A 23,004-nucleotide genomic window follows, 5' to 3' on the forward strand; every position below is an offset into this window, starting at 1 on the left:
TCTCTTACATCGCAGGGCCACACTGCCTAATGACTGTGCATGCTCTGCCTTGGACTCTGTGACAAACCCAGCTTTGCTATATCGCTGTAAAAATTGCCTTATTTCTCTGCCAGCTTTGTCTTTTGTCACTGTGACAAACCTAGCTCTCCTTTATCACTGGGCCACACTTCCTTATCACTGTGCAATCTCTGCCTTGAACTCTCTGACAAACCCGGCTCTGCTTTTTTGCTGTATAACCCGGCCTCATCACTGGGTCAGCTCTATTTTGCAGTTGATTACAAACTTAGATCTCCTACACAGCTATACTGCAGAATCTCTGTCTCACCCACCTATCATTCCTAATTTGAGTTGCCGTGTCTTCAAATCTGCTTCATCAGACCCTCTGATGTTTGTTTTCTGCTACATCAGCCTCTGTTGTTCCACTTAGATCACTCTGCCGACCTATCGATGCAGCATAAGAACTACTCTCCTCGGCTAAGGGTTTTCACATAATAAAGGTAGAGAAAGTATGGAGTTGCAGACAGAAAAACGGCCATGTACAAGGTGTATAGGCAGCAGTATGAGCCCAGTCTGTGAGTGATGCAGCTCTCTCCCCCCTATCACAGCAGTAATACAAGTAATGGTAAGCAGCTGCATTCACTCCACCCTTCCCCTATACAAGACCTGTAAGGCTGTGTGCACACGCTGCGGATTCCGCTGCGTTTTCGCAGCGGTTTTGGCCGCTGCGGACACGCAGCAGTTTTAGCTGCGGTGTACAGTACCATTCATTTGAATGGAAAAACAAAAAACGCTGTGCCGACGCTGCGGAAAAAACCGCGCGGATTTGCTGCGGTTTTGAATCCGCAGAAAGAATTGCATGTTAATTCTTTCTGCGGAAACCGCTGCGGGTTCCTATCTCCACCATTGTGGAGATAGTGAATCCGCAGGACCAAACCGCAGGCAAAACCGCAGATAATCCGCAGGTCTTTGGACCTGCGGATTATCTGCGGTTTTTGCAAAATCCGTGCGGATTAATCCGCAGCGGAATCCGCAGCGTGTGCACACAGCCTTAGTGACAGAGGATGACCTACGATGGGACATTGTAACAACCCCATGATAGGAGCATGACTGCCTCGTGACAGGTGGTCAGCCTGTGCCTGACAGCAAGCAGATATATTGACATGCACTTAATATTATAAAAGTTGGTGAATATTGCTACTTGTCTCGATGGCTCAGATTTCAGCTTCTGCACAGAGGACGTGGCTGGTTACAGACGCTCTGGGCGGACTCCTCTACTCTCATGCAATTTGCACAGTTTTGTCTCAATACGTTTCAACTTGTTCTAAACATTTCTCCTCATCCCCCCTGTGTGAGATAAACACTCTGTCCTCAGGGCCTTCTGCAAATGTGTTTACCACAAAAACAAACTTTACTTTTGGCTGCTCGAATTCAGGAGGACAACTTCTGTCCAAATTCTTGTTCACTAAGCAACTGGTAAATAAATTCTATAGAACAGGATCTCTACCAGTCTACTACAGATTGTAATACAATACACAAGGCTAATACTGCTATAATACTGCCCCTATGTACAAGAATATAACTACTATAATACTGCCCCCTATGTACAAGAATATAACTACTATAATACTTCCCCTATGTACAAGAATATAACTACTATAATACTGCCCCCTATGTACAAGAATATAACTACTATAATACTGCCCCTATGTACAAGAATATAACTACTATAATACTGCCCCTATGTACAAGAATATAACTACTATAATACTGCCCCCTATGTACAAGAATATAACTACTATAATACTGCCCCTATGTACAAGAATATAACTACTATAATACTGCTCCCTATGTACAAGAATATAACTACTATAAAACTGCCCCTATGTACAAGAATATAACTACTATAATACTGCCCCTATGTACAAGAATATAACTACTATAATACTGCTCCTATGTACAAAAATATAACTACTATAATACTGCTCCCTATGTACAAGAATATAACTACTATAATAATGCCCCTATGTACAAGAATATAACTACTATAATACTGCTCCCTATGTACAAGAATATAACTACTATAATACTGCCCCTATGTACAAGAATATAACTACTATAATACTGCTCCTATGTACAAGAATATAACTACTATAATACTGCTCCTATGTACAAGAATATAACTACTATAATACTGCCCCTATGTACAAGAATATAACTACTATAATACTGCCCCTATGTACAAGAATATAACTACTATAATACTGCTCCTATGTACAAGAATATAACTACTATAATACTGCCCCTATGTACAAGAATATAACTACTATAATACTGCCCCTATGTACAAGAATATAACTACTATAATACTGCCCCTATGTACAAAAATATAACTACTATAATACTGCCCCTATGTACAAGAATATAACTACTATAATACTGCTCCTATGTACAAGAATATAACTACTATAATATTGCCCCTATATACAAGAATATAACTAATATAATACTGCCCCTATGTACAAGAATATAACTACTATAATACTGCTCCCTATGTACAAGAATATAACTACTATAATACTGCTCCCTATGTACAAGAATATAACTACTATAATACTGCCCCTATGTACAAGAATATAACTACTATAATACTGCCCCCTATGTACAAGAATATAACTACTATAATACTGCTCCCTATGTACAAGAATATAACTACTATAATACTGCCCCTATGTACAAGAATATAACTACTATAATACTGCCCCTATATACAAGAATATAACTAATATAATACTGCCCCTATGTACAAGACTATAACTACTATAATACTGCCCCCTATGTACAAGAATATAACTACTATAATACTGCTCCTATGTACAAGAATATAACTACTATAATACTGCCCCCTATGTAAAAGAATATAACTACTATAATACTGCCCCTAGCTGTGAGGTTGTGTTTTGTGGATCTCCTCATGTCTGGAGCAAGCCCGGACCAGGGCCACCCTGGGCCAGGAAGCTCCACAGGCAAGGCCCAGGCTTCCCGGCCTACACTGGGACAAGTCTCACAGGCTTCTCCTAATGGGAATGCATACCTCCCAACTTTTGAAGAAGGGAAAGAGGGACAAAGGCTACAGAGAGAAAGAAAGAGGGGAAATAAAGAGAACAGAGAAAGAAAGAACAGATAGAAAGAAATGAAGAACAAAGAGAGAACAAAGATCAGAGAGAAAGAAAGATTAGAGAGAAAAAGAAAGAGGGGAAAGAAAGAAAAAGAAAGAACATAGAGAAATAGAAAGAAAGGGGAAAGAAAGAACAGAGAGACAAAGAAAGAGAGAAAGAAAGAAAGAACACAGGGAAAAAAGAGGGGACAGAAAAGAAAGAACAGAGAGAAAAAAAGAAATAGGGGAAAGAAAGAAAGAACAGAGAGGAAGAAAGAAAGAAAGAAAGAGGGGAAGAAAGAGAAGAAAGAAAGAACAGAGAGATAGAGAGAAAGAAAGTTGGGAAATAAAGAACACAGAGAGAATAAGAAAGAACAGTAAGAGAGGAAGAACAGAGAGAAAGAAAGAGGGGAAAGAAAGAGGGCCGAAAGAGAAAGAAAGAAGAGAGAGAGAAAGAAAGAGGGGAAAGAGAAAGAAACAGAGAGATAAAGAAAGAACAGAGAGAAAGAAAGAGGGGACAGAAAAAAGAACAATGAGAGAGAAAAAAAGAAAGAGGGGAAAGAAAGAACAGAGGGGGGAGAGAAAGAAAGAACAGAGAGATAATAAAAAGAAAAAGAAAAGGAAGAGGGGAAAGAAAGAAGAGAGAGAAAGAAACAGAGAGAGAAAGAAATAAAGATTCTATAAAGATACTATAGCAGCCCGGCTCCCATTGTAGTGCCCACCTGAGCATCCTGATGCAGGACATATCATGATCCGCTCACATGGCCGGCATCCTCGATTCCAAGGCGATCCCGCTGTCCGCGCTGTTGGAGGAGGACACGGTGATGTATCTGAAGAATTCCCTGAAGTCCTTCATGGTTCCGTCACAATCTCCTCCCAAAATTACCTCATTTCCAGTCACTTCTGGAACGTCACATGCGAATTTTAAAGTGCTCATCGGGGCTCCGCCGTGTACTCCTGTGTCCGCGGGAAAAGTAACCTCCCGGCCGGGGCAGTGGGGCAGACTCCACCATACACCTTGTACACGTATGGCTCCACACACCTCATACACACACGGTTCCGCTTTGTATGCTTGGTACACACACGGCTATGCTCCGTACACCTCGCGCACACACATGGCTCCACTCCGTAAATCTCGTACACATGCGGCCACGCTCTGTACAACTTGCACACACATGGCTCCACTCCGTAAACCTTGTACACATGCGGCTTTGCTCCGTATACCTCATACACACGCGGCTCCGCTCCATACACACGCAGCTCCACTCCGTACACCCTGTACACACATGGCTCTGCTCCGCTCCGTACACACACGGCTCAGCTCCGTACACTTCGCACACACAGGGCTCCGTTTCGTACACCCCGCACACACAGGGCTCTGCTCCGTACAACCCGTACACACAGCTCCTCTCCGTACACCCCGTACACACACGGCTCCGCTCCATACACATATGGCTCCACTCCATAAACACGCGACTCCACTCCGTACACCCCGTACACATCTCCGCTCCGTACACCTCATACACGCTGCTTTGCTCCGTACACCTCGTACACACGCTGCTCCACTCCGTACACACACACGGCTCTGCTCCGTTCACATCTGCGCTCCGTACACCTCGTACACACATGACTCCGCTCCATACACATCTCCGCTCCGTACACCTTGTACACACACTGCTCCGCTCCGTACAGCTCGTACACATGCGGCTCCACTCCGTACACCTCGTACACACATGTGGCTCCGCTCCGTACACCTCGTACACGCGGGGGGGCGTGCGGCTTATCTCCCTGCAGTACGGGAAAAATAGAGTCCTGGGCGGGGCAAAAACGGGACTGTCCCGCGAAATCCGGGATGGTTGGGAGCTATGGGAATGGTAATCCCAAACCCGCTGTGAGTCCAGTGAATGCAGCGAGCCAAAGCTGCCGCAGTTCTGTGAAGGAGGAAAAGCTGTGAGTAAAGTTTTGGGAGGAAAACCTGCTCCAAGCCCAGCAAAGAAGCAAGAAGGAAAAGTGTCAGTGAGTGATGGAATCCAGCACAATGTGAAGTCTTGTAGCTCCCCAGTCAGTAAGCAGCTCCTGCCTGGTGCTCAGGTGAGATCGGCCCCAGCTGTGCAGATCACCTCTCCTGCTTCCAGGCAGAGACGGACATCTTTGAAAAGACAGACAATCCAGGAGAACGTGCAGCAACATGGCAGTATGTCGTGGTCAGGACAAACACGGTCGCAATCAGGTGGCAGCGATAAACCTGCTATGGAGCCAGCATCCAGGCAAGGACCCACAAAACCATCCAAGGTGGACCCGCACAAGACTGTGTTCAAAACCCCTGTACCCGTGGTCAAGACTAAACCTGTGGAGCCGGCGCGTGCACCCGAGCTGCAGATAGCGGATGAGATACGGGGACTTGTCAGAAAACTGGGTGAGTTACAGCAGCAAAAAAAAGCACTGCAAATGGAAGTAGACTTCATTCATTAGTCATCCTAAAGACCACTAATCCTGCCAGTAATGACACGTATGACCTGACACTGAACACATTGGGTGTACAGCTGGCAAGTGTTGTGCAGGACACTGAATCTGTGCTGGAGAGAATGGGGCCCCTGGCAGAGACCTACAGCCACAGCGGACACAGCCAGTGTTACAGCCTGCCCGCTTCTGCTTCCAGGAGGGAAAACAACTGCAGCAGCAGGCAGCTCAGTGTGAACAGGAGCATACACTTAAGACTCCATCTGAGGCACCACAGGTCCCAGAGTGCCCCACACAGGAGCAGGACAGTGTATGTGAAACTGTGCTGATGAGGCTGAGGCTGAAGCACAGACTGTGGCTGGTGATGCTGTGCCCATGGGGTCGGGGGTTGGAGGGGTTTCACTTTCTGTAATGGACGTCGCACTGTCTGATAATGATGCTGCTTATGATAATGTGCATGATATGTGTGATTATCCCCCTTTGCCATCTAGTCCACAAGGTGTGACAGACCCCCTGCTGCAGGCCCTCTCCCTGTCTGTCGGCCCAGTGTGACCCGGCAGGTGCCCCCCAGGAATGCCTGGAGCCGCGGCACCCCATCCTTCACTTCCAGTGCCAGGTATACCGGCCAGACATTCAAACGCATTAATGTGGTGCTGTTTAAATACATAGGTGCCAAGGAGGATCTGCCACAACGCAGTTATGTGGTGAGAAGAGCTGTTGTGCGGCCAGATGGGGTTTGTGTTAAATGATATACTGGCGGTGTCTAATCTTCAGGAAAGGCAGGGCTACGAGGTCAGCTTCAAGCTCATTTTTCACAGTCTTTTACTAGGCATTGCTCCTACTAGCCAGTTTCCTACTCCACACTGATGAGGGGCAATACCCCGAAACAGCTGTCTGTGGATGGATACCATGTTTTGGCATAGGTGGTTTCCTTCATTGGTGACTGCCCTTCCCGTGGTTGTTCCTTCCCGGGGAAAGACCTGGCCAGTCATTGCTTGCGTTGAGAAACATGTGATGGTGTCTCCGCGGCTTGTGTTTTGCATGTTTTTGCATATTTCCCATAAGGGATGGGGGCATTGCTCTAGAATCACTACGTTGAGAAACATGTGATGGTGTCTCTGCAGTGTTGGATGTTGATCTCCATGAGTTCATTCATCCTCATTTTTCAAACTCATGTCTGACCTGGATAGATTCTGGGCCAAATACCCAAAGTTCAGAGATGCTGAGGGCTGGAATAAGTTTATGTTGGTTCCTATCTCCAGGCCGGACACAGTCACAGTAAATATCACCTTCTGGAATGAGGCCGTTCCTCCGCAGGACATCGAGGTGTGGCTCCGGAGACACTGTGACCTCGTCTCTGGACTCACCAAGGTCAGAGATGAGGATTGTATCTGGACAATGGGGTGGCGGGTCTTGGTGAAGCTGCGGCAGTATGATAACATCACTGCCCACGTACCAAACTCCTTCATTGGGAGGGAGAAGGGACGATGTTATTATCCCGGGCAACCCAGAAAGCTTCAAATGGGTTGGGAAAGGTATTCTGGCTAATGCCTGTACTGTGGTGAAGTGCAGACTGTGGCGCAATCGGCCATGTTGCTGCAGGCTGCCGGGATGTCAGGTGCAACCTCTGTGGTAAGATGAGCCACCCTCACAGGGACTGTCCAGACGCCTGGCACAACATCTGCAGAGTCTTCCCTGATGAGGCTGTGATGGCAGTTGCAGAGGTTCAGGAGGATGTGGTGGTAGGGGCGCATGGGGAGGAGGATTTAATGTCTGGAGAGATGTTGACCAGCTCAGATTCCCACCAGGAGTCCACTCATGTAACACCAGAGAAGCAGGGTGCAGAGGGGAACAAGGAGGTCATCCCTCAGGTCCAGCAGCCTCAGGTAGCACCCCTTCAGTATCACTGTCTGTATCTGAGGACTGGAGCTTTAATCAAAATAAAGGGAAAAAAAAGAACACATCCTCCCGTAAACTTGAGGCAGAATATGACACTGGTCAGAGTGCTGGTAAAAAGATCCAGAGTTCTGCAGGTGTGATGGTCGTGTCCAACAAGTATGGAGTTTTATCTGAGTCCAATGATGATTAAGAGAAAGAGTTGAGGAAAGTTGATGCTGAGTGTGACAGGAACATAGAGGACCATCCCCAACCAAAGGTCAAGCCCTTGGATCTGTATACCCACAGGTAGAGTCTGACATGGACACCGGTGGTGGACAGAACATCTCTGACTCATGATGATGGCTGTTACTCTATATTATTATTATATATGTTGTGATGGCGGGGTTCTCATTGACAGTGACCTCGAGTAATGTGAATAGCACTAAGGTGAGGATGGCGGGACACGCGGTGTATGAACATATTGTCATGGTCACGTGTGTCAGGACGCAGATGTTTCCGCAAGGCGGACCCATAACACACGTGACCCTGGATACACCGCCTCCAGTGGGGCGCATTTAAATAATAAAACGTGCAGGTGGATACGCCGCCTCCACCTGGCGAATTTAGGTATTACACGTTATACATACAATAATCAAATAATAAAGGGGGAACCTGGGAAACTATAACAATGGTGGGCCCTGCGATAGGGAATGGGGAAATGGAGACCTCCTAAGCTCCCCTGAGCCAGTGTCCCTGCACTCCTTACATTCCCTAAACAGGCTCCGCACCTGTCGCCGCACGCGTACCTTAACGTCCTTGCTCACCCTGACCCTAAACCCTCACTAGGGAATGGGTCGGTGCGGAGACTAATCCCAGCACTGCACTAATAACACACATGAGGAAAGAGACAATACAGGGGAAACACCACTTAGCTTTGCTCAGTTGCGTGCGCTCCCAGCAACAGAGCCCTCCACCTGCGTGCGTCTTCTCCTCCACCCGGATCCATCACCATAACAAGATCCTTCACCTTAGTGCAGCCTTGGAGCAGAGTCCACCACCAGTTGCAGCTGCTTAGAACCAGAGTCCCAAGGCTGAGTTCAGCTTCTGACACGAAGTCGAGCATGCTTGAGTCCAGTTCAGCAGCCAAGTCCCACATGGTGAGTGCCACTCTCCATAGTCGCCACTCCACCAGCCCATGCAGACACTTCCCGCTGACACCATCACTGCGACTCCACCACGCCATGCCAGCCCTTCGTCCAGACACCATAGCTGACACACGTCCCCTCTGGCTAAGCTGCGCAGGACTCCTCACCAGCTCCATCCTTCCTCCAGGCTCTCCAACTCAGAGTGAACACCAACTCACAATATCACAGGCCGTGAGTGAACACCCTGAGCACACCTTTATAGGGTGTCACACCAGATCCATAATTAAGTGAACATTAACCTAAACCTAAGGTGCGATACCATTCCCCACCACCGGGCAACTTAGAATGAACGACACCACGTGTGATAATTCTAATGGCCACTGGGGGCTATCACGACACACTTTGGAACCAAAGGAAAAAAAGTTCACTTAATGCATTTAATACCGCCAGATCCAACACTGGATCATGACACATATCATATATCTGGACACAGATGTCATCTTCCTGCAGGAACACTACTGACAACTCTGGGGCTTATGAGAGAGGTTGAAAAGGAATGGCGGTCCGGTCCATCTTTCTGGTCACTGGCTGTGGAGCCTTACACCGGGGTCGCTGTCCTGTTTAACACCAATGATGTGACTGTGCATAGGATGACAGAGGTTGTCATGGGAAGATGTCTGGTCCTGGAAGCCACTATCCATGGTAGGCGACTCCGGCTTATTAACATCTATGGGCCACAGACGGTGACTGACAGGGTCCAGCTGTTTAATGACGTCAAGCCTTACCTCTTCACTTTTCTTCCAGTGGTGATGACGGGGGACTTTAATGCCATAATGACATCAGGTGACAGCTCCTCAGGCAAGACAGTGACCAGGAACAGTAAGGTCCCACATAACGTCATAATGCAGGCAGGACTGATTGCCGTTTTCACACAGGGAGGTCGACAGCCAAAATTCACGTATTCGTGTTCCAACAGGAGCGGTAAGATAGATTTTGCTTTTGTGAGTCCTACTGAGGCTGTCAGCGCCCTGAAAAGAGTCAAGCTCTGTGGACATTAGATACTGATCCCAGCTTTGATCTGCCGCAGTTTGCCAAAGCCTCCACCCATATTAAGATTCTAGGGGTTAAATTTGGAAGGGATGATAATGCCACACTAAATTGGGAGGAGAAATTGGAAAATGGAAATGCAAGGGTTCAGCGATAGAAGAACTGGAAGCTGACCTACAGAGAAAGGGTCAAAACGTTGAAGACTTACCTGGTCCCCGTTTTCTTGTATGTCTCTGTCATTTTCCCTTTTCCAGAATCTTTTTCAGCGAGGCTCTTCAGCCTGTTCTTCCAGCTCTTGTGGGGGAATAGGTTGAACCTAATAAAGAGGGGAATAACGCACCTACAGCGGAGAGAGGATGGGCTGGATATGTTGAATCCAAGAGTTTTCTTTGCTTCTAAAGGTGAAGCAACTCAGGATTCACTCAGCCAGGTGGGTTGGAGGCCTCCTTACTGCACTGCTCTATTTGAGGTCCTTGCTGCCTAAAGCTCTGCTCAGTCCTCTTCCTCTCACTGTCAGAAAACGTTACCCGCATGGCAGGCAGCTTGAGCCTTTCACAGGTGTTGCTCCTCGTGGCGTCTCCGGGCTCTAACCTGCTGCTGTGCCTTCAGGTGTGTGATGGAGGCCAGAAGACCTGCAATTTTCTGCCCTCCGGATTTAGCTGATGAGACCGTAGTGCTCTACAGCCACGGACTCCGGTGTCAAGTTCCAGTGCTGAGCTTTGGGATGAGCGTGGTCACAGCTCCTCTTCCCAAGCTTCCGTATACTTTTCTCTTCCTCTCTGACTCAGAATGCACTCCAGTCTGGGGACAAGCTCCTAACTCATCCAGTTCCCAGCACTGACTGACTGAAACTCTAACTACCTTAACAGATTGAAGGGCATATACGAGGATGGGAAGCATATATAAATAAGGGGGCATATACATGAATTGGGGAAGCAAATACAAGGATGGGGCATCATATACAAGGATTGATGCACATATATACCTGGCTAAAGGGCATATGCCATGATGGTGGGAGCAATTATCAGTATGGCGGAGCATATACAAGGATTGGGAAACATATACCAGTACGAGGGGGTATATACAAAGATGAGGGAGGTTATACAAGGATGGGGAGGAGGAGCATGTACCAGGACGGGTGGGAGAGCATATATCAGTATGGGGGGGCATATACCAGGTTGGGGTCATGTAGAAGAATGAGGGGAATAGACCAGGATAGGAAGCATGTTACTTTATATCTGCAGTCTGGTACCCCTGCTCCTCTGGTACCCCTGCTCTCTGCTGCCCCGCCTGCTCTCTGCTGCCCCCACCTGCTCTGTGCATGATTTGGGTTTTTTCTAAACTAAAATATAAGTATTCAGGTTAAATTGCTATGTTGCCACTTTCCCATAAATTAGTGGGTTTTGGATTGCAGCGTGGGCACTCGTTCTTTAAAAGGCTCACCATCACTGGTCTAAGCATTGTCATACCCCCTCATGCCAGATTATACACCCCTTGATATCAGCAGCGTTGAATGACATACCCAAGAATTATAATTATAGGTATAGTATGGCCTAGGACAGTCTATCTCCCGGGGTATACTCTGGCCTGGCCTAAACTGTACCCCGGTTTAGTCTGGACAGGGGTTAATGTGGCCTGTCATACCAGCAATTAAGGCTATGTTCACACGTTGCATTTTTGCTGCTTTGTTTTGCAACGTCAGGTATTGGTGTAGGAAGGAGGGGTTTGGGTTCCTGCAGAACTGGGCCGACTTCTCAGTTGGCTACAGGTTCTACGCTAGGGACGGGCTGCACCTCAATGGGGAGGGTGCAGCTGTGCTGGGGGAGAAAATGGCTAGAAGGTTGGAGGAGTGTTTAAACTAGGGACGGAGGGGAGGGTGTTCCTTTTATAGGAGGGTAAGACAGTGCAGCTAGGGACCTGGGCACAAATAATGACATTGGGGGTGGGGGTGGCATGGGGGGTGGGTTAGAACAGTAATTTAAGAAAGAATAGAGGTACAGAGAGATACATAAAGTGCATGTATACTAATGCCAGAAGTCTCGCCAACAAGATGGAGGAATCGGAGTTAATGTTGTTGGAACATAATTATGACATGGTGGGGATATCTGAGACATGGCTGGACGAGAGCCACGACTGGGCAGTTCATTTACAGGGCTATAGTCTGTTCAGAAATGACCGTACAAATAAGCGAGGGGGAGGCGTGTGTTTATATGTAAAATCATCCTTAAAACCCATCCTTCGTGATAATATATATGAATCTAATGAAAATGTAGAGTCCCTGTGGGTAGAGATAAGGGGAGGGGGGAAAAATAATAAATTACTGATAGGGGTTTGTTATAAGTCTCCAAAAATAATGGAAGCAACAGAGAATATCCTAATAAAGCAAATAGATGAAGCGGCGACTCAAGGAGAAGTCATTATTATGGGGGACTTCAACTACCCTGAAATACACTGGGGAACCGAAACCTGCAGTTCTAGCAAAGGTGATAGGTGTCTGACAACTATGAGAGACAATTACCAACTGGTTCAGGACCCAACAAGAGGGGGGGCACTGCTAGACCTAATATTAACCAACAGGCCAGACCGCATATGAAATGTAAGGGTTGAGGGTCACTTGGGTAATAGAGATCACAAATTAATAAGTTTTCATGTATCCTTTAATAAGATGTGTAGTAGAGGGGTTACAAGGACACTAAACTTCAGGAAAGCAAATTTCCAACGAATGAGAGATGATCTTGGTGCAATTAACTGGGACGATATCCTGAGACATAAGAATACACAAAGAAAATGGGAGACGTTTATTATCATCCTGAATAGGACCTGTGCACAATATATACCGTATGGGAATAAACATGCGAGAAATAGGAGGAAACCACTATGGCTAAATAGAGCTGTAAGGGGTACAATAAGAGATAAAAAGAAAGCATTTAGAGAATTAAAGCAAGTAGGTAGTGATGAGGCATTAACTAAATACAGAAGATTAAATAAATTCTGTAAAAAGCAAATCAAAACAGCAAAGATTGAGACAGAGAGACTCATTGCCAGAGAAAGTAAAAATAATCCCAAAATATTCTTTAGCTACATAAATAGTAAGAAGCTAAAAAATGATAGTGTTGGCCCCCTTAAAAATAGTCTGGGTGAAATGGTGGATGAGGATGAGGAAAAAGCCAATATGCTAAATGACTTTTTTCAACAGTATTTACACAAGAAAATCCCATGACGGATAACATGATAAGGGATAAAAATTCTCCATTAAATGTCACCTGCTTAAGGGTGGTTTCACATTAGCGCTTTTTAAGTGCACGCACGGCCGGGGGTAGCTCCGCCCCCGAGCCGGCTCTCTGCCCGGCGTGCCCGCCCCTTGCTTGTAGCGCCGCCTCCTAGCGGACAGCGGCGCCTGCGATCGGCACACCCTATCTTTAGCATAGGGTGCGCAGATCGTGCGCAGGTCGTGCGCTAGTTGCGCTTTGACCTGCGCTGCGCACTTTTGACGGTGCGCCGTGCGCGCCAAAATCCGAAAAGTTTGATTTTGGCGCGCACGGCGCACCGTCAAAAGTGCGCAGCGCAGGTCAAAGCGCAACTAGCGCACGGCCTGCGCACGATCTGCGCACCCTATGCTAAAGATAGGGTGCGCCGATCGCAGGCGCCGCTGTCCGCTAGGAGGCGGCGCTACAAGCAAGGGGCGGGCACGCCATGCAGAGAGCCGGCTCGGGGGCGGAGCTAAACCCGGCCGTGCGTGCGCTTAAAAAGTGCTAATGTGAAACCAGCCTAATCCAGCAGGAAGTACGGCGGCGTCTAAAAGCCACTAAAATTGACAAATCCCCAGGCTCGGATGGGATACACCCCCGAGTACTGCAGGAAATAAGCACAGTCATAGATAGACCATTATTTTTAATCTTTAAAGATTCCATAATAACAGGGTCTGTACCACAGGACTGGCGTATAGCAAATGTGGTGCCAATATTCAAAAAGGGGACAAAAACTGAACTCGGAAATTATAGGCCAGTAACTTTAACCTCAACTGTGGGTAAAATCCTGGAGGGTTTTCTAAGAGATACTATACTGGAGTATCTGGAGAAGAATAACCTCATGACCCAATATCAACATGGGTTTACAAGGGTCCGTTCCTGTCAAACTAATCTGATAAGCTTTTATGAAGAGGTAAGTTCTGGACTGGACCAAGGGAATGCAGTGGACGTGGTGTACATGGACTTTTCAAAAGCTTTTGATACGGTGCCACACAAAAGGTTGATACATAAAATGAGAACAATGGGGATAGGGGAAAATGTGTAGGTGGTTTAAGAGCTGGCTCAGGGATAGGAAACAAAGGGTGGTTATTAATGGAGCACACTCGGACTGGGTCACGGTTAGCAGTGGGGTACCACAGGGGTCAGTTTTGGGCCCGCTTCTTTTTAACATATTTATTAATGACCTTGTAGGGGGCATAGAGAGTAGAATTTCAATATTTGCAGATGACACTAAACTCTGCAGGGTAATCAATACAGATGAGGACAATTTTATATTACAGGAGGATTTATGTAAACTAGAAGCTTGGGCTGATAAATGGCAAATGAGCTTTAATGGGGATAAATGTAAGGTCATGCACTTGGGTAGAACAAACAAGATGTATAATTATGTGCTTAACTGTAAAACACTGGGCAAAACTGTCACTGAAAAAGACCTGGGTGTATGGGTGGACGACAAACTCACATTTAGTGGCCAGTGTCTGTCAGCTGCTGCAAAGGCAAATAAAATAATGGGATGCATTAAAAGAGGCATAGATGCTCATGAGGAGAACATAATTTTACCTCTATATAAGTCACTAGTGCGACCACACTTGGAATACTGTGTACAGTTCTGATCTCCGGTGTATAAGAAAGACATAGCGGAACTGGAGCGGGTGCAGAGAAGAGCGACCAAGGTTATTAGGGAACTAGGGGGTCTGCAATATCAAGACAGGTTATTACACTTGGGGTTATTTAGTTTGGAGAATCGAAGGCTTAGGGGTGATCTTATTACAATGTATAAATATATGCGGGGACAATACCAAGACCTATCTAATGATCTTTTTACTCTTAGACCTGTGACGGGGACAAGGGGGCATCCTCTACGTCTGGAGGAAAGAAGGTTTAAGCATACTCACAGACGCGGATTCTTTACTGTAAGAGCAGTGAGACTATGGAACTCTCTGCCATATGATGTTGTAATGAATGATTCACTACTAAAATTTAAGAAGGGACTGGATGCCTTTCTTGAAAAGTATAATATTACAGGGTATATACACTAGTTTCCTTGATATTGCGTTGATCCAGGGAGCTAGTCTGATTGCCGTATGTGGAGTCGGGAAGGAATTTTTTTCCCCAATGTGAAGCTTACTGTTTGCCACATGGGGTTTATTTGCCTTCCTCTGGATCAACATTTGGGCAAGTTAGAATAGGATATGGGTTGAACTAGATGGACTTAAAGTCACCCTTCAACCTTAATAACTATGTTACTATGTTTTTTTCATGAGTTTTATGCAAATGAAAATCTGCTTTTTAAGGTACCAGCAAAAGCTATGAGATATCGGAAATCTCATGCACACGATTGCTTTTTTCCTGACTGAAATGGAAAATTGCTGCGTTTTCCAGCGTTTTTGCAGTGGTTTTCAATTTTTTTTTAATCACCATTAAAAACAATGAGAAAGTGCAAAAACGCTACATGTGAACATAGTCTAAGGGGTGAAGGAGGCTTTTTTCTCTTTCTAATTTTGCCTTATATACAAGTCATTTAAACAGGAAGAATGTCTCCTAAAAAATTTTTTTTAATGTAAAATCTATTGTATCTTCGGTTTGGTGGTAATGGTGGTTTCCGAAAGGAGCCACCCCTTGGCTGGGTCCTTCCCTGGAGAAAGATCTGGCTAGTTCCGTGTTTGAGACTCTTAAATGAGGCTCCACGGACTTCATTTGCATATTCGTATTTCCCAGGGAGCATTGCACCTAGGATTTCACTGATTGAGCGTCTTTTGCCTGTTACCGCAGTGTTTTCTTTGACTGGTCTCCCTGAAGTCAGTGATTGTTTCGTGATGTTGGTCTACTAGGCATTGCTCCCACCTAGCCAGAATCCTACTCCACACTGATGAGGGGCAACAGCTGTCTGTGGATGGATACCTAGCCTTGGTATTTCCCTTGTCATATCTGTAAACTCGTAAAGAGCTGGATATTGACTTAAAGGGCCACTTAATATGGTGGTAATGGTGGTTTCCGAAAGGAGCCACCCCTTGGCTGGGTCCTTCCCTGGAGGAAGATCTGGCTAGTCCCATGTTTGAGACTCTTAAATGTGGCTCCATGGACTTTATTTGCATATTCGTATTTCCCAGGGAGCATTGCACCTAGGATTTCTCTGTGTTTGAGCGCCTTTGCCGGCTGCCGCAGTGTTTTCTTTGACTGGTCTCCCTGAGGTCAGTGATTGTTTCGTGATTTTTTTTTTTACTGTAAAATCTATTGTATCTTCGGTTTTGTATGTTTTATTGTCAGCCTGTAAAACTGGGGTAATACTCGGACAACACTGTTCCCATTTAACATGAGCTCTGTTTCCATCCATTTTGGTGATTTTCCTGCCTCCCCAGCCTTAGTAGGGGCTTCCGGAAAAATTCCCGCGTTTCCCATTGAGTTCCATTATACTCATTATTCGAAGCGAGCCCATCTGCACATCTGACCTGCTGGATGCGAGCAATCGATCATTTTAGTGCACGCTCATTAGTCTATAACATAGTACAGTCTCAACAAGTACATTAGATGGTGCAAATTATAGTCTCATCCTTCCGCTGACTCGCTGGGAATTGGAACAACTGCGATTTCAGGGCATTCAGGGCCAACTACTACATTCAGTAGCAACTCGCTTTCAGTTGGCACCCACAGAGAGGAGGTAGCGGCAAGCTTAGGCTGGTTTCACATTAGCGCATTTTCAGCGCGCGCACGGCCGGGGGTAGCTCCGCCCCCGAGCCGGCTCTCTGCCCGGCGTGCCCGCCCCTTCCTTGTAGCGCCGCCTCCTAGCGGACAGCGGCGCCTGCGATCGGCGCACCCTATCTTTAGCATAGGGTGCGCCGATCGTGCGCAGGCCGTGCGCTAGTTGCGCTTTGACCTGCGCTGCGCACTTTTGACGGTGCGCCGTGCGCGCCAAAATCCGAAAAGTTTGATTTTGGCGCGCACGGCGCACCGTCAAAAGTGCGCAGCGCAGGTCAAAGCGCAACTAGCGCACGGCCTGCGCACGATCGGCGCACCCTATGCTAAAGATAGGGTGCGCCGATCGCAGGCGCCGCTGTCCGCTAGGAGGCGGCGCTACAAGGAAGGGGCGGGCACGCCGGGCAGAGAGCCGGCTCGGGGGTGGAGCTACCCCCGGCCGTGCGCGCGCTGAAAATGCGCTAATGTGAAACCAGCCTTAGGAAGCTGACAGAGTACATTGAGGTATGTCACCAGGTGACTTGATTGTCACAACCTGGGTTCTCCACACATCTCCATGGGTTCAATGATGGGCAGTGGATCAAATTTGTATCCCTCCAGTTGCAGACATGGTGCCTTGGCTGCTGTCCTCTAGAGTCTCCCTATAGAAGGAACGGGGTCCCTTTTATACCCATAGCTGTCATTCAGGGCATTATCCACAGGTTTGGGGGGAGGTGGGAGGAGGTCATCTGTCATTGTTTGAGTGTTCAATTCACCTGCATATTTTGTCCTTCAATGTTTTCAGAACAACAAACTGCCTGGACTGATACAATAGGTATTCAGTAGGCATTCACCAAATTAACAAACATCAATTCTTCAATTAACCTGCACTTTTGTCCCTCAAGGATAGCAGAACAGTAAGCTTTAGGAGATGATACAATACGTAATCAGCAGCCTATCAACAAACATCTACACAATCTACAACAAGAGTCAACATTGAGGCTCATATGAACAATAGCTCTTGTCCCTGGGCCTACTGAATAATATATCTGGCATAATTAAGAATAAACTTGGTGTCATCACATTTACAATTTATAGTTCCCAATTTACAGCAGTCAGTAATAACATTTAATGGCATATTCACTAATGTTTCAATATAAAAAAAACAAAAAACAAATCAACTTAGGGCTCTTTTAAATGTGGACACACTGCATGTACATGATGTAAACATATTAATAATGCCAAAACTTTTCAGTACGGTGTCTGGGCTGTGCTGAAGAAACGTCACACAGCACAACGCGTCTGGATCACATCATCAGGTGATGATGGTGTCGGAGCATGGTGGATCCAGTGAGGGGCAACAGGAATCCAGTGAGGGGCAACAGGGCTCCAGTGAGGGGCAGCAGGACTCCAGTAAGGTTCAGTAGAACTCCAGTGAGGGGCAGCTGGACTACAGAGAGTGACAGCAGGACTCCAGTAAGGGTCATCAGGATGCTGCTGACCTCCTGATAGCTCCAGTCAGAATCCTATATTGTTCGGTTGGCACCGCTCTGCGGAGTTTCAGTGTGATTTATGGCAGGAGTCTGAACTCTGCTGAAGATCAGCATCTTCCAATCTGCAGGAAAGTTCAGTCTGGTGCAATAAATCACATTGAGCTCCAGCAGAGCAACCACAGACATCACTGTACAGATTCCTGTACTGACTGATCAACCCTGAACCTTCGGAACATCACAGATTATACTTTCCTGCTCCATGTATAATATGTGAGGTTCTGTAGTCTGGCCCGGGTGTGATCAGTGCATAAGTGTACATAATATACCACATCCAGAATTCAGATTAGTCCTTGATCGAGCTGGGCAAAGTCGGCCTGTGAACCTAGACAGCCGTAGGGATGAAACAATGGCCCACAAGCGACACCATGCCCTCCCCCACCTTCCATCCATCCTCAGGATGCAGACAGCAGTAAAGGATTGGCTACTTCCACCAGCGCATGAGTCTATACGGTTGTGTGAATATAGTCTATGAAGCTGCCAGATGTAAACATGTTAGTGGGGTTGTCTGGTCTTAGGCTTCAAGTCTGCAGTGACTCGATGTGACTGTAGGCTTGTGAGTCCTCACATTGTGCATACTTCACGCTGTGAGGATTCTTCAGTGCCAAGAGCAAGGGGCATGTGGCTACAAGCATGTGATTTGCATGCGTGTGGTCACTGGCCGACTAGATTTGCACGGCCTCATTCAATCCAAGTGTATGGAGCGACGCTAGTTGGAATGTGGCTGGGAGTATGTAAATGGTATACTTGTGATCACATGATTGTCCGGCACCGGAGTGACTGTAGAAGCTTAACACCAGAAAACCTCTTTAAGTATGGGCCGCTACCAGTGGCGGATCTTAATAGGGGCGGATGGGGCGGTCGCCCCGGGCCCAAGGTTTTTTAGGGGCCCAGGGGCCAATCCGGAGCCGCCGCAGCAAAATTTTGGCTTCCCCCAATAGTCGCGTATCGCGGCAATTGTCGGCGGCTGCGCTGCGCTGAATGGCTGGCTCAGTCACCTGATCCTCCCCTCTCTCCGCAGCGTCCGCACTCAATCCGGCCAGCAACTGGCATCACGTGGCTGCATCAGAGTGAGGCTGGCCACTTACACTCTGGCAGCGGCTCCTGTTGTGAGTTCATTTTCCCCTTCACCATTGAGGTCTGATGAACTCCCTCTTCTGGTGAAGGAAGGTAGTGAGGCTGATTACAAAGCACCTGAGCAGAATGATGATGACTGGGTGACTGGGATTGCTGACTGGATATAAGGCAGCCGACGCCCTTCTGCCTTGCTGGTGATTACTCTGAGGGATTCTTGGAGACCAGTCTGATTCCTGCTCCTCAAAAGCTAAGTTTTCTGCTCTACTTTTTGCATTTGTGTTTTAGTTTTGTTTTGCCTTGTTTTTCTGGATTTCTGCCTTTCCCTGCTGGGTGAGCTGAATTCCTTTTTGCTCTGTCTTCAGATAATACCAGAGTACTGATATAGTCTTTTGAAGCCTAGCGTCTTCAGGGCTTTTTTCCCTATCAGTCTGTTGGCTCTTGTTTTTGAGAGGGTTTTGGCGGATTGCAGACTTCAGCTTTTCTATTCTGTCCTATTTAGTTAGCTTGGGCCCCATCATTTGCTCAGCCTATCTTTCTATCTGTGTGAGTGTTTTTTCATCTTGCTTCACCGTCATTATATGTTGGGGGCTGCCTATTGCTTTGGGGTCTGCTCTGGGGCAGTTTAGATTTCCCTTTCTGTCTTTAGGCTATGTAGTTCTCCGGCTGTGATCGAGGGGTCTAGGGCACCGTAGGAACCCCCCATGGCTACTGCTAGTTGTTGTTGTTAGGTTCAGGGGTCTGCAATCCGATAGCTGCCAACTTCTCTGGTTTTCTGGACTTAGCTAGTATTTCTGTTTTTGCCTCCTATGGTGACTCATTCATAACAGAGCAGCTCGCTGCGGAAATGCGGGTCGCCCCAGACCATCAAGAAAATTGCAGATTTTTGGTGTTGCATAATTTGCGTGATACCATTGTTCTGGGGTTTCCCTGGTTGCAAATTCATAATCCAGTTTTGGATTGGAAATCTGTGTCTGTGGTGAGTTGGGGTTGTCGGTGTGCCCTTAGTGAGGCTCCGGTTTTTTCCACCTCTCCTCAGTCGCATGATGTTCCTGACTATTTGGCAGACTTTTATGATGTATTTAGTGAGAATGAGTCTGCGTCTTTGCCTCCTCATAGGAGTTATGACTGTGCAATTGAACTGAGCCCGGGGTGTAAATTTCCTAAGGGTCGGCTCTTCAATTTATCTGTACCCGAGCACGAGGCTATGCGATCCTATATTAAGGAGGCGTTGGAGAAGGGTCATATTAGACCATCCTCTTCACCCTTAGGTGCCGTTTTTTTTCATGGCCAAAAAGGATGGTTCATTAAGGCCTTGTATTGATTATCGTGCCCTCAACAAAATTACTGTTAAATATCAGTATCCGTTACCCCTGATTTCGAATCTATTCTCCAGAGTTAAAGGTGCTTGCTGGTTTACCAAGCTTGACCTCAGGGGGCGTATAATCTTATCCGCATTAAGCATGGGGATGAATGGAAGACGGCGTTTAATACTCCGGAGGGACATTTTGAGTACCTGGTGATGCCTTTTGGGCTCACTAATGCCCCTTCTGTCTTCCAGTGCTTCATGAACGACATTTTCCGAGACTTTGTGGATACATTTTCGATTATCTATCTGGATGATATTTTGATCTTCTCCAAGGATTGGGATTCTCATGTGGAACATGTTCGGACTGTGTTCCGGATCTTGAGGGAGAATTCCCTGTATGTCAAAGGATCGAAATGCCTTTTTGGGGTACAGAGGATTTCATTTTTGGGATTTATTTTGTCTCCATCAACTATTGAAATGGACCCGGCCAAGGTACAGGCCATTTATGATTGGGTTCAGCCCACTTCTTTGAAGGCCCTCCAGAAGTTTTTGGGTTTTGCTAATTTTTATTGGAAATTTATAGCAAAATTTTCTAGTATTGCCAAGCCAGTGACTGATCTGACTAAAAAGGGTGCTGATGTGTTGAATTGGTCTCCGGAGGCTGTTTCTTCCTTTCAAGAGCTGAAGCGAAGATTCACTTCTGCCCCGGTTTTGCGGCAACCTGATGTCTCACTCCCGTTCCAGATAGAGGTGGACGCTTCTGAGATTGGTGCAGGAGCTGTTTTGTCCCAAAAGGATCCTGTAACATCTGAAATGAATCCCTGTGCTTTCTTTTCCCGAAAGTTCTCCATCTGAACATAACTATGATGTGGGGAATCGGGAACTGATAGCCATGAAATGGGCATTTGAGGAGTGGAGACTTTTCTATTCTGTCCTATTTAGTTAGCTTGGGCCCCATCATTTGCTCAGCCTATCTTTCTATCTGTGTGAGTGTTTTTTCATCTTGCTTCACTGTCATTATATGTTGGGGGCTGCCTATTGCTTTGTGGTCTGCTCTGGGGCAGTTTAGAATTCCCTTTCTGTCTTTAGGCTATTTAGTTCTCCGGCTGTGATCGAGGGGTCTAGGGCACCGTAGGAACCCCCCACGGCTACTGCTAGTTGTTGTTGTTAGGTTCAGGGGTCTGCAATCCGATAGCTGCCAACTTCTCTGGTTTTCTGGACTTAGCTAGTATTTCTGTTTTTGCCTCCTACGGTGACTCATTCATAACAGGCTCCTCTGTTCTCTCCCCTTCGTTGGTGTCCATAGATACAGCGGGGCCCGGCAACTGACAGCCCAGCCGACGCCGTGTATCACAGGAGGAAGAACTCTCTGGTGCCTGGTGGACAGTGTTGCAGCAGTAGCAGCACTGCCTGTTCCTCACCTCTCCGAACTTGGGGGTAAGTCGCAGCAGGGTGGGGCGGAGGTATGTCATGACTGACTCATGTGGATGTGGGGAAAAACACTCTTTGTTATACATGTATTTTAGCCCTATGTTGATTGCTCATTAAATATTATAAACTGAATGTACATTTCCTGCCTATTGATGATTACCCTCTAAGAGTACACCGCATAACATCTGGACCTCCGTCCTTGATCGCCGGCACACGTGTTTTAGCCCTTAGTTGCCTACCACATCTTTCTCTCACCTACTTTATGTGGATGTGGGGGGCATGGGGGGGTGGGCAGGGGGGGGCCTTGGTCAAGAGGGGTGCCGGGTGCCCAGACTTTAGGAACAGCCTCGGACCAGTGAGCAGTGCACTGCACACATTATGTAACGTAACCCATTCAGGTCCTCACATCACGTCCCCTATGGCCAGGTTCACGTTGGGCGATTTTGTGCGTATTGGCCGTAGGCCTACAGCTTATGTGCAACGTCTTTTTAGGCCATGTCCACACGTGGCGGAATGGTGGCGGGTTTTCCGTACGGACCCGCAGCAAACCAAGTGCTCAGCTAGCTGTATTTATGCATGATGGTTTCAAACTGCACAGGTGAGAGATCCTTTTCAAAACTTAAACGAATTAAAAATGAGTTGAGGAGTCAAATGGGACAAGACAGACTCAATCATCTCTCTTTAATGAGCATTGAACAAGAGCTTTTGAAGAGTCTAGACCTCTCAGAAATCATCAACGACTTTAGCACCAAAAAATCTCGCTGAAAAAGTCTGTGAGCAGTTTATGATCTTCAGTGTCAAAAAAAATCCGAGTTTCTAGTCCATTAAGAAATTGTTGCCTGTGCTCATTGCACTTTTCCTGTTAGGCTACCACCCACACAGATATACATCTGTATAGATAAATAATTATGTGGAATTATTGTTTAATATTAGGTTTACATGTTCTTATTTGCACTTACATGTGGTACGGTGAATGTAGCCTTATGTTTACCTTGTATGAAGAAATACAGGCCAGTATATACCACATTATATATTT

General features: G+C 46.7%; 1 long non-coding RNA gene across 1 annotated transcript in view; it reads left to right on the forward strand.

Moving 5' to 3' along the window:
• The first annotated feature begins 21,456 nt into the window (after window positions 1–21,456).
• The window catches only part of LOC141054357 (uncharacterized), a 279,515-nt gene continuing 277,967 nt past the window's right edge, over window positions 21,457–23,004 (forward strand). The window contains exon 1 of the long non-coding RNA XR_012221412.1: window positions 21,457–21,974. This is a non-coding gene — a long non-coding RNA (uncharacterized lncRNA). The remainder of the gene's footprint in view (window positions 21,975–23,004) is intronic.

Source organism: Dendrobates tinctorius, unplaced genomic scaffold (assembly GCF_039654945.1).
Source record: "Dendrobates tinctorius isolate UK_male_01 unplaced genomic scaffold, ASM3965494v1 ptg000178l, whole genome shotgun sequence".
NCBI lineage: Eukaryota > Metazoa > Chordata > Amphibia > Anura > Dendrobatidae > Dendrobates > Dendrobates tinctorius.